The 7,500-nt window shown below is 42.1% G+C and overlaps 2 non-coding genes across 2 annotated transcripts; both read left to right on the top strand.

The window, feature by feature from the left end:
• The first annotated feature begins 3,021 nt into the window (after positions 1 to 3,021).
• LOC133667696 (small subunit ribosomal RNA) lies at positions 3,022 to 4,938 on the top strand. The gene has a single exon (XR_009833317.1). It is a non-coding gene; the product is annotated as a small subunit ribosomal RNA (ribosomal RNA).
• Positions 4,939 to 6,481: 1,543 nt separating this feature from the next.
• Positions 6,482 to 6,635, top strand: LOC133667686 (5.8S ribosomal RNA). Its single transcript, XR_009833307.1, has one exon. It is a non-coding gene; the product is annotated as a 5.8S ribosomal RNA (ribosomal RNA).
• Positions 6,636 to 7,500: the final 865 nt, after the last annotated feature.

The following is a 7,500-nucleotide window of genomic DNA, read 5'->3' as shown; positions in this document are numbered from 1 at the left end:
GACGTGACTCAGGTATTTTTATCTTAATTTCTCGAAAAATGACCTTATAACTGGTATGTTTTTTTCATTAATCAATCTATATTTATCCTTCGCAATTTTTATATTGTTAATTTTTTCTGTTCCTTCATCAAAATTGATTTTTCGTAACTTTTCTTATCGAGAAAAAAAAATTTAATTTTTTGAAAAAATATAATATTGACCTTTCATTTATACCGTCATGTTAATATAAATTATAATTTTTCTTTACCGGGGAACTATGAACGATATATATATAGAACGGGCGAACCGACATGACCGGGGACTTTGCGCGTACGATCGAGCTATGGTCGAACCGACGTGACTCAGGTATTTTTTCTTAATTTCTCGAAAAATGACCTTATAACTGGTATGTTTTTTTCATTAATCAATCTATATTTATCCTTCGCAATTTTTATATTGTTAATTTTTTCTGTTCCTTCATCAAAAATTGATTTTTCGTAACTTTTCTTATCGAGAAAAAAAAAATTTAATTTTTTTGAAAAAATATAATATTGACCTTTCATTTATACCGTCATGTTAATATAAATTATAATTTTTCTTTACCGGGAACTCTGAACGATATATATATAGAACGGGCGAACCGACATGACCGGGGACTTTGCGTCATACGCGTAAGACGGGCGAACCGACATGACCGGGGACTTTGCGCGTACGATCGAGCTATGGTCGAACCGACGTGACTCAGGTGTTTTTTCTTAATTTCTCGAAAAATAACCTTATAACTGGTATGTTTTTTTTTCATTAATCAATTTATATTTATCCTTCGCAATTTTTATATTCTTAATTTTTTCTGTTCTTTCATCAGAAATTGATTTTCGTAACTTTTCTTATTGAGAAAAAAAAATTTAATTTTTTGAAAAAATATAATATTGACCTTTCATTTATACCGTCATGTTAATATAAATTATAATTTTTTTACCGGGGAACTCTGAACGATATATATAGAACGGGCGAACCGACATGACCGGGGACTTTGCGCCATACGCGTAGGACGGGCGAACCGACATGACCGGGGACTTTGCGCTATACGCGCAGGACGGGCGAACCGACATGACCGGGGACTTTGCGCCATACGCGTAAGACGGGCGAACCGACATGACCGGGGACTTTGCGCGTACGATCGAGCTATGGTCGAACCGACGTGACTCAGGTGTTTTTTCTTAATTTCTCGAAAAATAACCTTATAACTGGTATGTTTTTTTCATTAATCAATTTATATTTATCCTTCGCAATTTTTATATTGTTAATTTTTTCTGTTCTTTCATCAAAATTGATTTTTCGTAACTTTTCTTATTGAGAAAAAAAAATTTAATTTTTTGAAAAAATATAATATTGACCTTTCATTTATACCGTCATGTTAATATAAATTATAATTTTTTTACCGGGGAACTCTGAACGATATATATAGAACGGGCGAACCGACATGACCGGGGACTTTGCGCCATACGCGTAGGACGGACGGGCGAACCGACATGACCGGGGACTTTGCGCGTACGATCGAGCTATGGTCGAACCGACGTGACTCGGGTGTTTTTCTCTTAATTTCTCGAAAAATAACCTTATAACTGGTATGTTTTTTTTTTCATTAATCAATTTATATTTATCCTTCGCAATTTTTTATATTGTTAATTTTTTCTGTTCTTTCATCAAAAATTGATTTTTCGTAACTTTTCTTATCGAGAAAAAAAAAATTTAATTTTTTTGAAAAAATATAATATTGACCTTTCATTTATACCGTCATGTTAATATACTTATAATTTTTTTACTCTGAGCGATATATATAGAACGGGCGAACCGACATGACCGGGGACTTTGCGCGTACGGTCGGGCCACCGAACCGACATGACTCGGGCATTTTTTCTTAATTTCTCGAAAAATAACGTTATAACTGGTATGTTTTTTCATTAATCAATTTATATTTATCCTTTGCAATTTTTATATTGTTAATTTTTTTTGTTCCTTTATTAAAAATTAATTTTTCGTAACTTTTCTTATCGAGAAAAAAAAATTTAATTTTTTTGAAAAAATCTATTATTGACCTTTCATTTATACCATCCTGTTAATATATTTGTAATTTTTTTTACCAATTTGTATAATGATAATGATCATCGATCGAAGTCTAAGTTCCAGCGTACCCTCCGCTCGGTCTGTCGCTACAGCGGTTTTGCACCATAAGCGGCCGTGCATTAGCCCGGTCGGCGCCGACATGGTGGCCGGCCGTTCGGTTACTGTAAGAGAAGCGACGGTCCGGTGCGGCCGGGCGGAGCAGCGTCGGGCGCGTGTCCGTTCTACGATCTCGGTCGAGATACGGTACACCGCTCCTCGGGAAATACTTTCTCGACTGTTTCTGTCCGGTTCTTACCGATCTTTCTCCACACTGCATAGCCGCGAGTCGGTGTCTATGACCGAATGGCTCTTGAGCGGCAAAGCGACCTATAGGGGACGCTGGTGACCTGTATGTATGGCTTTTGCCATGTGTACTTGTACGACTGAGCATCAACTTTTAGCCTCGAGCGATCGGGCCTTTCTAACACCTAAGGATATATAAATCCCTAGGGCGTACGGGCGTGTCGAATAGTTCTTGGTGGCTTGCAATACGACACGTTTCGTATGATGAGCTTTGAGTTTGTAAAAGTGAGAGAAAGAAACGACGTGCGATGTTATTGTAACACCACGTTGTTAAATAAAACACAATATTATATTATAATTTTTATATATATGATATTGTGAAGTATGATTCTTGAAATTGTGAATGAACTGGGCATATTGTGGAAGTGCTGATATTACATTGGGATATGCCTCAGCGTGAATTTATATTACGCGCTTTATGAAATTAAATTTTTTCAAAGGTTGCAAATGTTTAGCATGCTTGATACGTGCTCGAATATTTATAAAGACCTATTGTAGTCGATCGGTGAGGGCACCGACGACGAAAATATATATATGTCAAAATTGGCAAAATATATTAATAATAAACTAAGATCCCTGGTTGATCCTGCCAGTAGTCATATGCTTGTCTCAAAGATTAAGCCATGCATGTCTCAGTACATGCCGAATTAAGGTGAAACCGCGAATGGCTCATTAAATCAGTTATGGTTCATTAGATCGTGGACACATTTACTTGGATAACTGTGGTAATTCTAGAGCTAATACATGCAAACAGAATTCCTCTCAGAGATGGGAGGAATGCTTTTATTAGATCAAAACCAATCGGTGGCGGACGGCTCGTCCGTTCGTCCATCGTTTGTTTTGGTGACTCTGAATAACTTTGTGCTGATCGCATGGTCATCTAGCACCGGCGACGCATCTTTCAAATGTCTGCCTTATCAACTGTCGATGGTAGGTTCTGCGCCTACCATGGTTGTAACAGGTAACGGGGAATCAGGGTTCGATTCCGGAGAGGAGCCTGAGAAACAGCTACCACATCCAAGGAAGGCAGCAGGCGCGCAAATTACCCACTCCCGGCACGGGGAGGTAGTGACGAAAAATAACGATACGGGACTCATCCGAGGCCCCGTAATCGGAATAGTACACTTTAAATCCTTTAACGAGGACCAATTGGAGGGCAAGTCTGGTGCCAGCAGCCGCGGTAATTCCAGCTCCAATAGCGTATATTAAAGTTGTTGCGGTTAAAAGCTCGTAGTTGAATCTGTGTGTCACAGTGTCGGTTCACCGCTCGCGGTGTTTAACTGGCATTATGTGGTACGTCCTATCGGTGGGCTTAGCTCCTTGTGGGCGGTCAACTAATATCCCATCGCGGTGCTCTTCACTGAGTGTCGAGGTGGGCCGATACGTTACTTTGAAAAAATTAGAGTGCTTAAAGCAGGCTACCTTTGCCTGAATACTGTGTGCATGGAATAATGGAATAGGACCTCGGTTCTATTTTGTTGGTTTTCGGAACCCCGAGGTAATGATTAATAGGGACAGATGGGGGCATTCGTATTGCGACGTTAGAGGTGAAATTCTTGGATCGTCGCAAGACGGACAGAAGCGAAAGCATTTGCCAAAAATGTTTTCATTAATCAAGAACGAAAGTTAGAGGTTCGAAGGCGATCAGATACCGCCCTAGTTCTAACCATAAACGATGCCAGCCAGCGATCCGCCGAAGTTCCTCCGATGACTCGGCGGGCAGCTTCCGGAAACCAAAGCTTTTGGGTTCCGGGGGAAGTATGGTTGCAAAGCTGAAACTTAAAGGAATTGACGGAAGGGCACCACCAGGAGTGGAGCCTGCGGCTTAATTTGACTCAACACGGGAAACCTCACCAGGCCCGGACACCGGAAGGATTGACAGATTGATAGCTCTTTCTTGATTCGGTGGGTGGTGGTGCATGGCCGTTCTTAGTTGGTGGAGCGATTTGTCTGGTTAATTCCGATAACGAACGAGACTCTAGCCTGCTAAATAGACGTAACTTATGGTATCTCGAAGGCCCTCGGCTTCGGTCGGTGGGGTTTTACTACCAACGTACAAACAAATCTTCTTAGAGGAACAGGCGGCTTCTAGCCGCACGAGATTGAGCAATAACAGGTCTGTGATGCCCTTAGATGTTCTGGGCCGCACGCGCGCTACACTGAAGGAATCAGCGTGTTTTCCCTGGCCGAAAGGCCCGGGTAACCCGCTGAACCTCCTTCGTGCTAGGGATTGGGGCTTGCAATTATTCCCCATGAACGAGGAATTCCCAGTAAGCGCGAGTCATAAGCTCGCGTTGATTACGTCCCTGCCCTTTGTACACACCGCCCGTCGCTACTACCGATTGAATGATTTAGTGAGGTCTTCGGACTGGTGCGCGGCCAATGTCTCGGCATTGCCGATGTTACCGGGAAGATGACCAAACTTGATCATTTAGAGGAAGTAAAAGTCGTAACAAGGTTTCCGTAGGTGAACCTGCGGAAGGATCATTAACGAATGAAACATACAAAAGAGAATGCGTAACAAAAAGAGAGATAAACAAGGAGAAGGATAAAATGGAATTTCGATTCCATTACCAAATACCAAAATGTACTTTGTACATCGAACGAATAATGAAATCACGGAACGATGGCTTACGTGAGGAGGAAAGAAAAAGAAATCCCTTCCGTCCGTTGTATCCGTTGATTTCGATCATTTTCGAATTTTTTTCTTACCAGACACGAAAATTCGACACGAAGAGAGAGGAATAACGATAAATAAGCTCGAAGAGACGCTTGCGTGAAGGTCTATTTATCGAATAAACGGACCCGCCGTCTCGACGAGATGAATGTCGTTATGGTACGCAAAAAGATACAAAGGGACGCTTGCGTGAGATCGTCGTCGTCGTGTGTGCGTTTACGGATGCATATACGGACGCGATCCGCCGTCTCGATGATGTATATTTTTAATAAAGATTTATAAAGGTACGGTTTGCACGTACGTGTACGTATCACGTATGTATATGCATAATGGTATATACAAAATGATAAAAAAGAAAAAAAAGCGCTTGCGTGAGGTCGAATTTTAAAATGACCCGCCGCTTTAATAACATTACGTCCCTACTGAAATATATTGAAAACACAAAAATAAAATGACAAATGGCTTGACAACACAATAAGGCGCTTGCGTGAGGTCTTTTTTAAATAGACCCGCCGTCTTTATGAACGTATATGCGTGCGTTGCGTATGTGTATGTATATAGATACGTGCAAGAAAAGTACCAAATTCACATTTCTGTACCTCCTTTCTCTTTTTTATTTTCGTTGCCTGAGCTCCCGTTATAAAACGGGAGATGGACGAGACCGCACACCAAGACTTTGGGATCGAACGAAGCTGTCGAGATAATGATAATCGAAAAAGCGGTAAGGACAAGTAGCGCGTCGATAGTAAAACGAAATCGAAGGATGGACGAGCCGCCGTCGAACTTTGTTTCGCGACGTTCTCTTCGATGGATACCAGTTCGACCTCTTTTCTCTTATACGCTATAATCATTCTCGAATCGTGCTTCCTACCCATGGGTGGATGGTGTGATGGTCGTCGTCGTTGTAAGCTTTAAACCGACGAAACCAAGAACGGCGAAACCAAGATGCATCGCGTCGACGTGAGCCCGATTTTATCGCTTCTTATTTAAAAGTTGAAACGTTGTTCGTTCAGAGGTAATATCGAATTATGTTCGGTTATACAGAGAGGCCATCGTGTCGTGAGTCGGACACCCGTACCGTTAGCGGATATTCGCTTCGGAAATTGGGAGGTAAGACCGCTCGAGGCCAACCGAAATTCGTATCCCATCGAATTTTATCGAGAATGCAATATATACCTGAACGAATTATAGTTTTCAATATCGAATTTTTTTAAGCGTATGGGCTCTGCGACCATGCTTCGAAGAAGAGTCGTTCTCTCCAGGTTGAGCGACGGTTTAAAAAAAAAAAGAAAGGATTCAGTATCGGGGTATCCTCGTCGTTTCCTTAATATAAAAAATAAAAAAGAAAAATACGATTACCCTGAACGGTGGATCACTTGGCTCGTGGGTCGATGAAGAACGCAGCTAATTGCGCGTCAACGTGTGAACTGCAGGACACATGAACATCGACATTTCGAACGCACATTGCGGTCCACGGATACAATTCCTGGACCACGCCTGGCTGAGGTCGTTCACGTAACCCAAATACTGCTTGCGTTGCGTATCGTTACTCTTCGTACATTTGATCCTTTTTTTCTCTCTTTTTTTGTAATCCCCGCCGTCGTTCTTTAAAATCGAACGTTTCCGAGTCGGGTGTCAAAAATCGAGGAAAGGACAAGTTACAAGGAGGAAGATGCGCGACGTACGAGCGATTGTTGGACGTTCGTTGGCGTTCGTCGCGGTCGTGACCGAGACTACAGAATCGAAATGCATGTGCTAGCGTGTGGTATGTAACAATGAAAAATGTCACGGACCTGCGTGAGTGTTCTCGGTGTCGTGAGTCGTCCGTTTTACGTAACGGATGACCGCCCGTGTTTCACCGCTTCGTGCTCGTTTTCAACGTTATTTCGTACCCGCCACTGCTTCGATTCGTCCGTCTTTGGATCACGATTACATACCGCGCCCCTAACGTCGTCTGAAATTAATATTTCTGCGATACTGTGAGAAAGGATAAAATATGGGAGTTTAATATCGAGAGAGGAGGGAAGAGAGATCCCTTGATGGCGCGTGATGATTGCCGTTCGTCGAGATTGTTAAAGAAAGAGAGAGAGAGAAGAGCCCCAGGAATCGGAATACCCACTCCGTTCCTTCGTGTGTGTCATACTCTGTCGGAACTATCCGCTGGACCGTCACATCAACGTGCACGCGAGTCCTTAAGCGATACGTTTTCGTACCAGAGATCGAAGACTCCACGGAGATAATAGGATACGTAAGATGAGGACGAGTACGATTCTCTTTGGCGAGGCTTTTCTTTCGTTTCGTTTCCTTTTCGAGACGACAAATTATGGCATCTCCGCGCAGAGGAAGAGAAATTTCCTGAATCTAGTGTTGGTCAT

The sequence above is a fragment of the Apis cerana genome, unplaced genomic scaffold (genome assembly GCF_029169275.1).
Source record: "Apis cerana isolate GH-2021 unplaced genomic scaffold, AcerK_1.0 scaffold1_AcerK, whole genome shotgun sequence".
In the NCBI taxonomy this organism is placed as follows: domain Eukaryota; kingdom Metazoa; phylum Arthropoda; class Insecta; order Hymenoptera; family Apidae; genus Apis; species Apis cerana.
Note: the sequence above shows the minus strand (reverse complement) of the source record. Positions and strands in the feature narration are given on the sequence as shown.